We start from the raw sequence: 17,238 nt of genomic DNA on the forward strand, positions 1-17,238 counted from the left end.
GCTAAACAAGATAAAAACCTTTCCTGTAAGCAGCATATCCTGTGTAGCCAGCCTTATCCATTTTGTCATAAGCCTTTTCAGGAGCAACCACAGGAAATGTTAGATGGATTTTGGATCCAAATAAAAGGAAGAAAAAGCTGTGAATTGTTTTCCTTACCTTCAATGCTGATTATATTTTTTGGGCCTATATTATCCTAAAGTTTAGCATTGTTAATGCATGTGTAGAGCTTTCATTTTCTTGGGATCAAACATTAAAATGTTGTTGTTTAAAAAAAAAGGAAAATAGGAGAAGCACCTTTCTCGGGGGGGTGGGGGTGGGGGGGATCTTGAGGCCTTAATGTAACCATTGTCACACATAAAAAGATATAATAAAATATTTACAAAATGTGAGGGGTGTATGAGGGGGGGGATGCTGTGTATGTATATATATATATATATATATATATATATATATATATATACGCACGCGTGGGGGGTTGATTTACTAAAACTGGAGTGCAAAATCTGGTACAGCTCTGCATAGAAATCAATCAGCTTAATTGAACAAGCTGAAGTTAGAAACTGATTGGCTACTATCCTTCTGTCTATTTTGTAATCCCAGACAGACTAGATAATGTTGAGATCAGGGCTCTGTGGGAACCAAACCATCACTTCCAGAACTTCTTATTCTTATTTACACTGAAGATAGATCTTAATGACATTAGCTTTATGTTTGGGGTTTTTGTCCTTCTGAACAATATATTTGGGGCCAAATACATGCCTCCCTGATGGTATGGCATGATGGATAAGTATCTGCCTGTATTTAAATTGTAGCTATTGTTTGCAAAAAATATTGTATCAGTGAAGAAGAAAATCTTTACAGTTATTTATCAAAGTACAAATAGTAGAACCTAAACATTGTGTGTTGGATCCTTGATGCTGTCATTCAGGATACATTTTTGAGAGCTGCTAGAGCATTGTTCCAGGCTCATAGGCTTTTCCTTATACATTTGATCTCACCGGTTCCCCCTATGACCCAGACGTGGCTTGAAAAAATGGGCATTGGTTGGCTACTCCAGGTTTAGCCCCCAACTGACTTAATTATGGATAGAATACTCCTCTGACATATTATTTTTTGAATTAGAGGAATACTTTTTTGCCATTTACCCATGAGGGAAAGGTGGGTTCTCCCCCACAAGATGTGGATCGCAGTTCTTTTGTTTTCTGGGATCTGACACCTAAGGCTGTATGTGAAACTGTCTGGGGCGACTCCAGTGTATTTGTAAAGTTGAATTTCATTCTGAAATGTTTTGTATTGATTGGTGGAAATTATACTAATATGACTGTACTGTTCGACCGTATTTGGATGTGACATCTCAATAAAACGGTACCCTGATTTAAAAAATAAAAAAGTATATATATGGTATATATATATATATATATATATATATATATATATATATATATATATATATATATATATATATATATATATATATATATATATATTAGTAAAAAGTAAACAAGAAAAAAGTAACAAGAATGTATCTGAATGTAAATTGGTCTCCAAGAGGTTACCGACATCTTGTTGTATGAGTACAAAATTTTTTTTTGCCAAAAAATAGATAATATACTTAAAAAAACCTACATATGAATTGGCATACAGTATATGTACTGCAAGAATCATTTAGAGCCTTCTCTCTGTTTTCTCATAGAGAATAATTGATAGTGTAAGGCAAACCCCCTCCTACCAGTGTTGATTTCGTCATTGTTAAATAATGCACTACAATTTAGCTAAACCCATTAGATTTTAGTCTACTAAAACGTACTGGAGATTTTAGTTAACTAAAATTATCTGGAGGCTATAGTCGAGTAAAATACTACTAAAACTAAAAAATTCACATGACCAAAATACAACTAAAATGGCATTTTAGTCAAAAGACTATGACTAAAACTAAATTAAAATTTGACTTCAAAATTAACACTGCCTCCCACTTGTCCGTAGCATTAACACACAGGGCTGAACCATCAGAAAACAAAATGCTGTTGGTGAATACAAACATTGTTCTAAAAAGCTGCACAGTGCAGTAATTAGAAACACCTAATGCCTATTAATTTTTTTATTATTATTTAAAGGTAGAGCTATTCATTTTCAAAACCCGTAGTACTGAAAAATGGACTTATAAGTTGCAGTTATGTTAATCAGTAAATTCTGTGCTCTACCTAAATATTCATATACATAAATACACAAAACATAGTCTAATCAGAATAGCCGTTTCATTTAAAATAATAAGCCAATTACTTCTTAAAAAAGTCAGTTCCTGTGTAAATCAGATAAAGATTCTCTAGTCATCCTTTTTTTCAGACACCAGGATGTAAAGTCAAGCCTACTTACTGTTGACTTTGGCTGAAAGAATTTATCAGACTCAGCGGATTCTGAACAGCAGAACATTCTTTTACAAGGCTTATTCCCTTTCCAGACTTGTCTGCTCACCCTAAAATCAAGGGAGTCACCCAATATTTTACTACTGCCCAGAAATCACACTGGCTTAGTTGCCAAGTGTCCAGTTTTTCTGCAAGATTGTCCTAATATTTATTTATTTATTAAAGCATGCATTAAATGTAAGTATATAAAGTACATGTAATTTTACGTGTATTAAATTTATGTATTTGTAGTTTTTTTGTTCTCGTCCTGTTTGTAAGAGGTTGACAACATTTACATGTGACTCTGCACAGTAGTACTCGTTATCCTCATATGATGGCCAGGCAGTGCGGCTCTTGTTCTGGGCGGGCGTCATATGACATCAGTATATTTAAACAGGACATGCGCGTCTTCGTGTGCACGCAGCCCTGTACCTTCGGTGGCGGCGTGTCACAGAGACAGCGCTTGCCACCGAGGGGGGTGAACATCCATTATGCATGGCTGTTTACCACGTGATCGGCCGTGATGAAGTCATGGGCGATCACAGATAGTACCACCCCACTTTCCGCGGCGCATGTGCATGATCGTGAGCATGTTGCGCGTACACATCGGTGGTAACGTGTTCCCGGGAACACTGCCCGTCACCTACGCTGGTAAACAGCCATTGGCCGGTGGCTGTTTGCCACGTGATCCTTTCACAGCCGATCACTAAATGTAAACATAGAGCAGTAACGAGATGTTACCGGGTTTTCCTCCTCACACACCAATCGTGCGTGAGAAGGAGATTTCGGTAACATTACCGCTTACAGTGTACACCAATCACACTGATTCCCCCAATAAAGAGGACCTGTCACCACCCATCAAAGTACCTGTCACCACTCATCAAAGTACCTGTCACAGTTCATCTGAGTACCTGTCACACACAGTTCATCTAAGTACCTGTCAAATTTCATCCAAGTACCTGTCATAGTCCATATGAGTACTCGAGTACCTTTCCCAGTTCATCTGAGTACCTGTCACACACAGTCCAAGTACCTGTCACAGTTCATCCAAGTACCAGAGTACCTGTCATAGTCCATCTGAGTACCTGAGTATCTGTCACAGTTCATCTGAGTACCTGTCACACACAGTCCATCTGAGTACCTGTCACAGTTCATATGAGTACCCGAGTACCTGTCACAGTCCATATGAGTACCTGTCACAATCCATATGAGTAGCCGAGTAGCTGTCACAGTTCATCTGAGTACCCGTCACAGTCGGTCTGAATACCTGAGTACCTGTCACAGTCCATTTGAGTACCTGTCACAGTTCATATAAGTACCTGAGTACCTGTTTACGCCCTTCAGAGTACCCAAATACCAGTCATAAGTGTCCCAGAGTACCTATCTGTAGGTTGAATAAAGACACCAGTCCATCCAGTTCAACCTGAGTGAGTGTCTACAATTTTCCCTATCCCTACACTCACGTCGGTCCCTACCCTCAAGGAGCCCACAATCCAGGGTCCCCATTCATATACTAAGGCCAATTTTGGACAGAAGCCAATTAACCTACCTGCATGTCTTTGGATTGTGGGAGGAAACCGGAGGAAACCCACGCAGGCACAGGGAGAACATGCAAACTCCAGGCAGGTAGTGTCGTAGTTGGGATTCGAACCAGTGACCTTTCTTACTGCTAGGTGAGAGTGCTAACCACTACACCACTGTGCTGCCCGTTACCCAAGTATACCTATCTGCAGCCCATCAGAGTACCTGAGTGCCTATCTGCAGCCCATGCCTCATAGAATATACGTTGGGGCATTTGCTTTCCAAAATGGGGTCATTTTGTGGGTAATTCCACTGTCCTGGTGCTCAAGGACCTTTAAAAGTGTGTTGGGTAGGAATGAAATGAGATGTGTAATTTATGCTCCTAGAACACCTGAAGGTACTACTTCAATGTTGGGCCTCTGTATGTGGCCAGGCTGTGTAAAAGTCTCACACATTTGGTATCGGGAAGAGTAGTAGAATGTATTTTGGGGTGTAATTTGTTGTATGCATATGCTGTGTGTGAGAAATAACTTGATAATATGACAATTTTGTAAAAAAAAAAAAAAAAATCTTCATTTTGCAAAGAATTGTCAGAAAAAATTACAACTTAAAGAGGAGGGCCGGTTATACGAAAAAAAAAAAAAAAAGTCAGCAGCTGCAAACACTGCAGCTGCTGACTTAATCAACACACTCACCTGTCCAGGGCGCCCGCGATGTCGGCCGCCCGAGGCCGACCCGTCCCTCGGCTCTCGGGTCCCGGCGCCGCCATTCCTTGTAAGGGAAACAGGCAGTGGAGTCTTACGGCTTCACTGCCCGTTTCCTACTGCGCATGCGCGAGTCCCGCAGCGCTTTTTGAATGGGACGCGCTGTGTTCTGGAACACACAGTTCCCAGAACACAGCGCGACCCATTACCCAGAAGACTCCGCGACGAAGACAGAAGACAGAAGATCTCCGTGGAGGAGGAAGAGGAAGATTAGGAGAAAGTGCCTAGCAACAGGCATTTCTGGTAAGTAAAAAAAAAAAATTTTTTTTCATTTTTCATTTTTTTTTTAATATTTTTTTGTAATTTTTAATATTTTTTTTGTTTTCAGGGTGGCCCTCCACTTTAAGAAAACTCACCATGCTACTTACTTAATACCTTGGAATGTCTACTTTCTAAAAAGGTGTCATTTGTATTATGTATTTGTATTATATATTATGTACCTTCCTGACTTGTTAGTGTTTCAAAAAATGAGATACACCTGATGTACTGAAGGCCTGATAAGATGTGATCAATTTTCAGTGATTGGCACCATAGTTTGTAGACTCTAACTTTCACAAAGACCAAATATATACTAAATATACACTAATTTGGGTTATTTTTACCAAAGCTATGTAGCAGTATAAATTTTGGCCAAAATTTATGAAGAGAAATTACTAATTTGCAAAATTTTATGACAGAAACAAAGAAAAAGGTATTTTTTTCACAAAATTTATGGTCTTTTTTTATTTATAGCACAAAAAATTAAAAAAAACACTAGTGATTAAATACCACTAAAAGAAAGCTCTATTTGTGTGAAAAAAAGGACGCAAATTTCATATGGGTACAGTGTTGCATGACTGAGTAATCGTCATTCAAAGTGTGAGAGCACTGAAAATTGGTCTGGGCAGGAAGGGGGTAAAAGTTTGTATTCTATATTTATGGTTGCTGCACTGTAGCTCTTTTTTGTAGCACTTTGTTTGTATGCAATGTGCAGTTCTCAGTATCCCTTCTTATTTTGTTTGAAGGTTGCACTAAATTGAACCAGTCAAAGATCAGTAATTTTACTTAGCTCAGAACTACCTAATTTATTACAATCTTCACATAGCAAATGTGAGCTATTACATACCATGCCCCAAGGACCATAATCATATTATGCACACCAAGGGGATGCTGCAGCGGGCAGTGTGCCAAGTACACTGCAGTTTTACTTTGTCTCATGAAAGTGTACACCCACATTGGGAACTATACCAGTTATGAATAATTTACATTTCTTGATCATACATCACGGGACACAGGAGCTCATTACATAGTGGGTTATATAGTCACCTCTGGTGATTGGACACTGGTTAACCCCAATTAAGGAGAATTCCTCCCCTATATAACCCCTCCCATATGGGAGGCACCTCAGTTTTTTCGCCAGTGTCTATGGTGGTTGGTCACGTAAAACATGTGCTATGAAGAAAGCTCTGTGCAGGTCCCTGCGGGGGCCTAAGGGCTACAACAAACCGGATCCATATTTCGGGCCGATATTTGACTCCCAAGATGGTATGGTACCCGGGCCTCATCAGCCGAAGAAACGAGGTTTGGCCTGTAAGTCTTCTCCTATTGGAAGACTGGGCTCTGGGAAAACCAGACTTGGTGTACTGTTTACACAGAGCGCACGAAAGTTTCTGGCAGAGTCTTTTACAAGGTCCAGGTAGGAGGCTCTTCTGAGAAAGAGCCCCAGATAAACCTGAAGGTTGGCTAACACTGCCTGCCGTGATGGGTGAAGGCTGGAATCTGTCTGTTTCAGCAATTCCTGCGGCGGGGACAGGTAAGGGAAGTTAATCCTATATATAATTATATGATGGATTTCTTCATTTTGAGTAGTTGTATGTCTTACCTGGTTTCCACTACTAGAGGGAGTAAGAGCAGCCTGATGCATACTTACATGCTTTTCAGTACACACGCTCAGTGAAGCCAGGTTCTCCAGAGGTCTCACGTCTCCACTGCAGTCCCTGCCACAACAAGGTAATACAGGGGTCCCTCGTAGTCTGGGGGTCCCACGCATCTCTGATGAGACTCCTTTCCCCCCCCTGGATTCCGGCGGTCCTCGTGCGCGCGCGCGGGCACGCTCCCGGGCTAATGGAGGAGGGGGCAGTGTGGTTGTGAGCCGTGCACGTTGGTGTGCACGGCGCTGTACTGCACAGGCGCCAGGAGGCAGTTTTAAAAGCCCAGAGCGTCAGGGGACTGTAAGTGAGAGACACAGGAGCTGTGGGCAGTAAGCATCCCAGGGGATTGGATCCAGGCAAACCTTAGACACCTACTCAGCATCAGGTTGTGCAGTATTAAGCATATATATGCTATTGTGAGACTTTTAGCACAACATTGATTGCACTTTGTACTAGTACCTCTGCTTTGTAGCTTAGGACTATGTCTCCTCGTAAGAGGGTCTCAGGGGGAGGTAACAAGGGCACTGGTAAATCACCGCCTAAGTCCAGGGGTTCTAAAAATGCCTGTAAGTTACCATCCCCCCCTGCAAGACTGGAGCCAGCCTCACAGGACGAGTCAGTGCCCCTGTCAGGTTCTGCAGCCTCTCCTAATGTCCCAGCCCCGGTATATGTCACTGAGGACTCACTTAGGGCTACATTGGAGGGTTTTGAAGGGAGAATCATGAATTTTATTTCTGCTTCCCTGAAAGATAGCAGGAAAAGGGGTAGATCCCCTCCCTCTGCTGAGATTCTTCTCCCAGATGATTCTTCTGACAATGAGGAGAGATCCCTATCTTGGGACAGGGATCTTGAGCAGTCGGAGGAATCAGAGGAAGAGGAGAGAGTCCCCTCCTTCCAGGCGCTCAGAAAACAGGTGCAATATTATACTGAATTGGTGTGTACCACATTCAGAATGCCTGCTGCTGAAGTCGCTACGTCCTCTGTTTCTTCCCTAGGAGTCAGGAAAATCCCACAGACTGCTTTTTTCCTTCCCAATTCATCCCTTAATGGATAAATTGATGTATGAGGATTGGGGACATCCCGATAAACAGTTTACTCCTCCTAAAAGGTTTTCTATGCTTTATCCTCTGGAGGAAATTTTCACCAAGAAATGGGGGGTCCCATCTGTCGATGCGGCTGTTTCTTGTGTGAATAGAAACCTGACCTGTCCATTGGATAATGCTCAGGTATTTAAAGATCCAACTGATAAGAGGTTGGAAACACTATTAAAAGCCTCCTTTTCCATGACTGGCGCTGTAGTGCAACCTACAGTTGCAGCCGTGGGGTTGTGTCAGCTCTTCAAGGAACAGGTTAAGCAGATGCTTGGCCTCCTTCCCAGTGAGGAAGTGGAGAATTATGCAGAAATACCTAAAATTCTGTGTTTCATGATTGATGCGATTTTGGATTCTGTCCAACAAGCATCTCGTTTATCTCTCCTGTTGGTACACATGCGAAGGGCCCTATGGCTAAAGAATTGGGCAGCTGAGCTATCGTGCAAGAAGCATTTGATTGGGTTCCCGTTTAAAGGGGAACATCTGTTTGGAGAAGAATTAGACAAATTCGTCCAAAAAAATTCAGGGGGTAAATCTACTCTCCTTCCAGTCAAAAAGAGCAAACATCCATCATTTAGGCGTTCTCTCTCTCCCGGAGCATCAAGCTTTAAGCAGTGGCGACGGCCTTCTCAACCCTCCTCTACAGGAAAGGCTCAGGGCCGGGCCCAAGGGCAGAAAAAGACTTGGAGGCGGAAGCCTGCCAAGCAGAGCCTGAAAGTTTCTTGTGAAGGGGCGCCCCCGCTTGGCCGAGTGGGGGGAAGGCTTCGGCAGTTTGCGTAAGCCTGGCGGGAAGAGATCCGGGACAAGTGGGTGATCTCTTCGGTGTCTCTGGGCTACAAGCTAGAGTTTCAGGAGATTCCACCTTCTCGCTTTCTAAGGTCAAGGATCTCCAGGGATCCAGTAAAGCAAAAACCGCTATTTCTGGCCTTGGATCACTTACTATCCCAAGGGGTGATAGTAGAAGTCGACCCAAAAGAACAGGGTTTTACTCGAATCTCTTCACCGTTCTGAAGCCAAATGGAAGTGTCAGACCTATCCTGGATCTGAAGGATCTGAACCGGTTTTTACGCATCCGGTCCTTCCGAATGCAGTCAATTCGCACTGTGGTCTCCTCCCTGCAAGGGGGAGAGTTTATGGCATCAATAGACATCAAGGATGCATATCTCCATGTGCCAATTTTTCCCGCACACCAAAGGTATCTAAGGTTCGGGCTCGCTACGGCCCCTCGAGTCTTCACAAAGATTCTGGACCCTCTCTTGGCAAACCTAAGAGCTCAGGGTATAGCCGCCATGGCTTATCTAGACGACTTGCTTCTCATGGAGAAAACAGTAGCGTTCCTGAACCACAGTGTTTCCAGAACACTAGAACACCTGGAACGCCTAGGTTGGATTATAAACCTAGAAAAGTCGTCCCTACAGCCTGCTACCAGGTTGGAATACCTGGGTATGTTTATCGACACCGCTCAGGGCAAGGTGTTTCTTCCAAGGCCAAAAGCCTTGGCCATCGGGGATCTGGTGCGCCTAATTCTGGGCAGGAGATCTTCCCCCATTCGGTTATGCATGAGACTGTTAGGGAAAATGGTTGCCTCCTTCGAGGCCTTTCCATTTGCCCAGTTCCACTCAAGGCCTCTGCAAAGATGCATCCTTGCGGCCTGGAACAGGAAGCCCCAGTCCTTGGATCTTCCTATGCGTCTATCCCCAGGGACACGCAGGAGTCTCGTCTGGTGGTTACAAACCGAGAATTTGCTGAAAGGCAAAACCTTTCTTCCTCTTCCATGGAAGGTTATTATGACAGATGCCAGCCTGACAGGCTGGGGAGCAGTGTTAGAGGAGACATGCTCGCAGGGGAAATGGTCTGCGTTGGAGAGAGGCTATTGCCCATAAATGTCTTGGAGATACGGGCAGTTTATATGGCTCTCATAAGGTGGTCTTCCGGACTACGGGGTCTCCCTGTTCGGGTTCAGTCCGACAATGCCACAGCAGTGGCCCAAAGCAGCGCAAAAGTAGCGCAAAAAGAGGTGAATCGCATACTTGTCTGGGCAGAAAAGCATGTTCCATGCCTTTCTGCAATCTTCATTCCAGGAGTGGAAAATTGGCAGGCGGATTTTCTGAGCCCCCAGCAGTTGTGCCCAGGAGAATGGGCTCTGCACCCCGACGTGTTTTTGGACATATGTCGCAGGTGGGGTACTCCAGACGTAGATCTGTTTGCGTCCAGGTTCAACAGAAAACTGGACAAATTTGTGTCAAGAACAAGAAATAAACTTGCTCAGGAGTCAGATTCTCTGACAGTTCTCTGGGATCAGTACAATCTGATTTATGCTTTCCCCCGTGCCCGCTTCTGTCGCGGTTCCTGGGAAGAGGGAAACAAAGTCTGTCCTTTTGGTAGCCCCGGCTTGGCCCAGGCGACCGTGGTACGCAGAGATCATGAAGTTGGCCATAGGCAGGCCATGATCTGCTCTCACAGGGTCCAATCTACCATCCTGCCAGATCCGGCCAGATCCTGCCAGATCCGGCCAGATCTGCTCTCACAGGGTCCAATCTACCATCCTGCTTTACACAGTCTGAATTTGACAATTTGGCTGCTGAGACCCACATTCTGAGAGACCGTGGGCTTTCGGGATCAATCCTTTCTACTCTGGTTAATGCCAGAAAGCCGTCCTCCAGGCTTATTTACTACAAAATCTGAAGGGCATATGTTTCCTGGTGTGAACTCAGGGAATGGCATCCTAGAAAGTATGTCATTAGCAGGATCTTGGCCTTTCTCCAGTCAGGCCTAGAAATGAATTTGGCCGTAAGCACTATCAAAGTACAGATTTCGGCCTTGTCAGTATTTTTTCAGAAGCCACTTGCATCGCATTCCCTGGTGCAGGCTTTCATCCAGGGGGCTATGCGGATAAGGCCGCCAGTCAAACCTCCGGTATGCCCATGGGATCTAAATTTGGTTCTCTCGGCTTTGCAGGGGCAACCTTTTGAACCTTTGCATCTGGCTTCATTAGTTCTTTTGACCAAAAAATTGGTTTTCTTGGTAGCCATTTCCGCGGCTAGAAGAGTGTCAGAACTAGCAGCTCTCTCCAGCAAAGAGCCGTATCTAATTGTTCATAAGGACCGGGTGGTCATGCGCCCCAACAGGTCCTTTCTACCTAAGGTGGTTTCGGGATTCCATTTGAATCAAGATGTAATCCTACCATCCTTTTTTCCGGACCCACAGTCCGCAGAAGAAGAATCCTTGCACACTTTGGATGTGGTTAGGGCAATCAGTATCTATCTTCAAGCAACGGCTCAGTAAAGGAAAACTGATTGCTTATTTTTTTTGCCGGAGGGCCCTAGGAAGGGCCAGGCGGCATCAAAATCCACTCTCTCAAGGTGGATCAGACATATTATTTCTCAGGCCTATAGTGTTAGAGGGAAAATCCCTCCTTTTCAAGTGAAAGCACACTCTACTAGGGCTGTAAGTGCTTCTTGGGCAGTGTATCACCAGGCCTTGATCCAGCTTCCAAGGTCACCAGGCCTTCCTGGCTCAGATCTGTAAGGCTGCAACTTGGTCATCAGTCCACACATTCACCAGATTCTATCAGGTGGATGTCAGAGGGCAAGAAGATATCGCCTTTGGGCGCAGTGTACTGCAGGCTTCAGTTTAGGTCCTCCGGCCCATGGCGGTCTATAATTATGATCTGTGTCTCCCTCCCCTCAATCTGAGCATTGCTTTGGGACATCCCACTATGTAATGAGCTCCTTTGTTCGTGATGTATGATCAAGAAAATAGGATTTTTATATACAGCTTACCTGTAAAATCCTTTTCTTGAGAGTACATCACGGGACACAGGGCTCCAGCCCCTCTTGGGTTTTACGTAGTTTCCTATTGCTTTGCTACAAAACTGAGGTGCCTCCCATATGGGAGGGGTTATATAGGGGAGGAATTCTCCTTAATTGGGGTTAACCAGTGTCCAATCACCAGAGGTGACTATATAACCCACTATGTAATGAGCTCTTGTGTCCCGTGATGTACTCTCAAGAAAAGGATTTTACAGGTAAGCTATATATAAAAATCCTATTATTTCCAACATGCCAATTGAATCACTCCTACTACTAAGCTCCAATGCTTACTAACAAAGGACATTTAATGCTGTGCTTTCTGCCCTACAAACTATCCTAAGTGGACACCTCTGCTTTTTTCATGCTTCTGTTCGTGTATGGCACAATGACAAAAACGTTATGCTTTGTATAAGAAATAGGTGAGAAATAAGTTCACAAAATAAAGCAGATAACAACATATTGCTATGCTATTGTCAAATCCTCACTAAAATGCATCAGATCACCCACGATTAAGAGATCTGGTTTATTACAAGCAGCTTATCCTGAGCTATTGTCCAAGTGAAAATTGAGATGGAATTAAAGAACTAGAATTATGAACCAGAGCAATGTCATCTTTATTGTCATTAGAACACAGCTAGCCAATTACAACTACTCTGGCACTTTTAGGGGAGCCTAGAGGTAGCTGGGCATCACGATTTAGAGTCACTAAGCAATAACCCTCCACTGAAAGGATTTTCTAGATTTTTAAATTCTTGTAATGAGAGTAAACTTATCACAAACCTTGGCAAATCAGCTTGGCACATTGAGAAGTTTCCTTTAAGGCCCATTCACATGTGTGCAATGTAATGCATGCATACCCATATACAGTGGTGTATTTTGGTTTTGTACTCGATAGGCAAGACTAAAATCAGGCACACCCCCATATAAATTTGCCCCACCCCTTACTGTTTAGGCTCCACCTCTTCCTATTAGAGCTATACCTCCTAATAGGGAGAGGGGGGAGGTGTGGTGATACAGAGTTGGGTAGGTGTCCATAGTGGAGTAGGTAGTATATATAGAGAAGGGTAGGTGTCCATAGTGCAGTAGGTAGTATATATAGAGAAGGGTAGGTGTCCATAGTGCAGTAGGTAGTATATATAGAGAAGGGTTGGTGCTGATCGAGCAGTAGAGTATATAGCTGTCCAGGGAATGTAGGTATGTGTAAACACGATCGGGTAGGTGTTCCTAGGATTCTATGGTGTTGTCCAGATACTGTAGTTAGGTGTCCCTAGGATTGAGGTAACACCAGCTGGTCGGTCTCCATTCTCCAGGCCTGGAATGGGACATTGTAGGTCCCCATTTACCTGCAGCAGGAGGCAGAGCAAAGCTGCTCCCAGGCAGTCCCTTGTCTTCCTCCCCATTGTCACTCACATAGAAATGACTAAGCAATGTGACGTCCGCTCCGCTCTCCTCTCATTGTTCGCACTGCTGGGTGGGCGATCTCACATGCAGCACCTAGAAGGGGCGGCCGCAGAGTCTAGGTGAAGAGGTGACAGCCGGGTGACATCACCGAAGTATTGGCGGCTGCAGCTTGGTCACCAGGAGAGGAGTTTATCTATGAGATTGTCAGAGGGTCGGTGTGACATGCGGTTCACACCCCACGCACCAACACTACTGCTAGTACAGTGTTCTTTCTGCCCAGGGGGGCTGTGCCGCTCCTGTAAAATGCCACCCAAGGCAAATGCCTTGTTTGCCTCATGGCAGATATGCCACTGCCCATATATGGGCTCTATTTTTAATGCTGGATATTATCATCAGTGCATTACCTCACAATGCATTAATCAGCAAGAGTTTTTCTTGTTTTTTGTGCATGTTGTATACTTTATTATGTGTTTTTAATGCATGGTAATAAAACTTAACCCTCAGCTCAGGCAGTAGCTGAACATTCCTCTCTGTATCCAGTGTGCATTTGTAATAAATGCCCATCCAGTACAAAAGTCCTATCTGACAGAAAACCCATGAGTATAGATGGCTCAACATCACGGCAGTTCCAGGGCATTTGCACACTCTCTGACTTAAGGCAGAGTGAAAATGCTAGCATCTGAACTGCTGCCCACATCAATGTAGATGATGCAATAATTTGTATCTGCCACCCTGAATTAGACCAGAGATAGAACTTTTTTAAAGTTGTATAATTTGCTGGCGATCCCTGGAGTCATTATGAGATAAAGTTTTCATCAATCGCACCCACACAATTTTAGAAGTGGCAGCATTATATACTCCAGTGATGGTGAACCTTGGCACCCCAAATGTTTTGGAACTACATTTCCCATGATGCTCATGCACTCTGCAGTGTAGTTGAGCATCATGGGAAATGTAGTTCTAAAACATCTGGAGTGCCAAGGTTCACCATCACTGATATAGTCAATCAGCTGGTGAGATCATTGGCCTAATAGGATCACATAGCCATATTTGGTCAATGGCATGTGGCTATATTAGGTCAAAAATATCACCAGCATCCCCCCTCCTCCCCATCCTTTGTTACATGTGGCTGTGGGGAGGGTAAATCCACAGCTGCAGCTGATTGGGTCAGTGGTCCGCTATTATTGGCCCGAACCTTATCTCATCCTTGCTTGCCAATCAGAAAATTGTAAAGCACATTTGAGAAGGACTGGTTTGTAGAAAGGTTCCTGTAAAAAAAAGAAAAAAACTTTTAAGAAATGTTTTTCTTATCACAACAGTCTTTAAGGAGTAATAAAAAAAACTTCTGGGTGATCAATGGGCATTGCAAAAAGTTTTACAAATGTTGTAGTAGATTCCTACCTTTTTTTGTTGTGAAAAAATAGCTCTTTGGGCTTGTTCACATTAACATTGACTACATCTGACAGGTCATGAGGAGATGTTGTACCATCTTCTCACCACTTGCTTTGACCTCTTGAACTCCACACTAGCCCATGGCAACCACGTGCAATGCGGGGCACTTGCAAAGCTATCCCATTCACTTGAATAGGTTGCATTTGGTGTGCAATACATCTGCCAAAAGCAACAGGGGGTATAATTCCTACTGTATTTGCAGCTAAAGGGGGTATCCGTTCAGGGGCTGTAAAAACGTGACTCAACCACTGGGTTTTACTGCCCCCGAACTGGTCTCTATACATATTCTGAATGGTACAATGTTTGATTCATTATTAACCCCCCTGGGGGTCTGACTGATGGTGGAAGCTTTATACCAAAAGCGGTAACCCCGAGCCAGACTCGGGACCGCATCGCTGCATGCAGGAGGAGGTAACTTACCTTCTCCACCGGATCCAGCGATGTCCCCCCGCTGGAAGAGCGGCTCGTTCTTCCGCTCGATTCATCACGGACCCGAATCACAGTTCCCTGCGAGCGTTGCGACGCACGGGGACAGAGATCGGCACCAAATTCAAAAAGTGAAACACACAGTATACATACAGTATAATGTAATCTTACAGATTACATTGCTGTATGTAATTATTTCACATTCCCTTTCTCCCTAGTGTTCTGCCCAGTGTCCTGCGTGCAGTTTTATCATATAAAAACTGTTCTTTATGCCTGGAAACTGGAGATTGTCCATAGCAACCAAAACTGTCCCTTTACATCAAAAATTATTTTAGACCAGCTAGAAAACAGCGATAATAAATTAGAATCACTCGCAGAATTGAGGGATAGCGATTTGTGGGGAGATCCGTCATCAAATACTGAAAAGTAATGGCAGTGACAATTCTGCAACTGAGCAAATTTCAGTGTTTTTGATTTGATTACATTATTGAATAATTTTTATTATTGTTATATTATTATTTGGTACAATTATTTATAGTTATTTATTATATTATAATTTATGATTTCATTTTTCAAACTTTATCATACCCGGGATGTCTGCTAGACTCTGGTTTGGACAGATTTAAGTGAGTTATTCCCAAGAATTACAGGAATACAATATAAAACGCCAAATTTTCATGCAGAATAATTGTATCGCTTTCAGCACCTAAAATCTGAAATAATCAGACCGCCAGGGAGGTTAATAAGTGGATGCTATTTTACGTTCTTTTTTGTGTTTTTTTGTAGGAAAGCTACAGTATCTCACCAAAACTTTGACTTGTATCTTAGTGCAGACTTCTGAGAAAATCAGAGCACAACCCACACAAGCTGCTAATTAAATTTTTGGGTGCATTCTGTACCAGTTTAAAGAATGTAATCAAGATGTCATATTGCATTACATTTTACCCAGTAACTGTAGTGACCGAGACTTGAATTCCTTATTAGGATTTTTATTTTGCATAAAACAGTTGAACAAACTCAGTCTCTCTGTTGGGAACAGAGGGTATCATGATAAAGTTTAGCTCAGGTGCTTGGAACTGCTGACTTCAAATAAAGTCTCTCTCTGTACATAATCCAGGGAATAGCCACTCGCAACTGGATTCTTTAACTGTTGGATATATCTTTAAGCTTGGATTTAGCAGCCATCAGGTAATTCTAGCTTTGCAAAGTCTCTCACACAGACTTGGTTGAAGAACTTAGTTGTAACCAGAAGGATAGAAGTAGGAACTTTTCTTACTGTACCAGAATCTTTCAGCCGGCCCGGCGATACCGTATGAAATGTGGATTCAATCAATGTCCATGGCAGCTCAGCTTCCAGGCTCTTACTGAGTAGTCAGCCTTGTGCGTGGCTCTCTTACTAAAGAGTCCTCCCCTGGTCGCATGTAAAGTTGCTGGGCCTCTCCAAACCCGAGACAGCACCGGAACACCTTAGAATCCTCCCTCCAGTTACTGCACCTCTGACTAGCCAGTTCCGAGGCTCGGAAATGGATGGATCTACACCCCAGGCCATGAGGGCCCCTGGGGGCTGGTCAGGAGGACCAGGACCATGGAGTCAGCAACAACTTCTGGACCGGAACCCAGAACCACGTGACTTCAGCACCTTAAGTACCCTCTCCCGGAATACACAGCGAGACAAACTCCCACAGTGAATTATGGTTCTTGGGAGAAAACATTTATATTTAGACCCCTAGTATTACTTCCAAACATAGCTGAGAGCCAAAGCCAGTTGTGCCCACCCTCTTTCCAGCCCAGTGCCCCAGTGTAGAGCTGGAGAAGCAGAGTGAAGAGGAGTGACTGACAGTCACCCCTCACCACTTTGAGCAGACCAAGAACCGAGTGATCAGAAGTCAAACAGTCAAGAGTTCAGCTTTAAATATAGTAACTGACAATGGAAATCCATATTCATTAAGAGAAGAAAAAATGTGCTAAGCATAGTAATCCCATAGCGTTCAGAATTCAGCTTTCATGGATCTGACAATGGTAGACTAAAATCGAACTATTTAAGATCAGCCATTGAATTCTGTACTGATTTACTATATAAGTCACTCGGGTAAAAAAATATTTATCACAGAGGACAATCTAAAATAGGCAAGGGAATAAATTTAATTTTTATGACTATATAATCTCCATCTGATAACTGGTATATGCTGCAGGCTCATTCTTAACATGTTGCTGCCAGATTTGTGGGCTCACGTGATGTGCAACTAGAGAGTAAGTTAATGAAATGTGCATTAAATTCAATAAATATAATGCCTCTAGGCTTATAAAATGAAAGTCGGTATATTGTGTACACAGATGGAACCTGAACATATCAGTAGATCATTGGTAGATTTCTATCAAAAAGAAAAAAAAAGCAGGCAAACACAAGGGTAAGTTATGTTAGTAAGACTTCTATTAGAAATGAAAATAACATATTGGA

The sequence above is a fragment of the Lithobates pipiens genome, unplaced genomic scaffold (assembly GCF_037356315.1).
Source record: "Lithobates pipiens isolate NorthernLeopardFrog02 unplaced genomic scaffold, aLitPip1_a1.2 Scaffold_16, whole genome shotgun sequence".
Taxonomy (NCBI): Eukaryota; Metazoa; Chordata; class Amphibia; order Anura; family Ranidae; genus Lithobates; species Lithobates pipiens.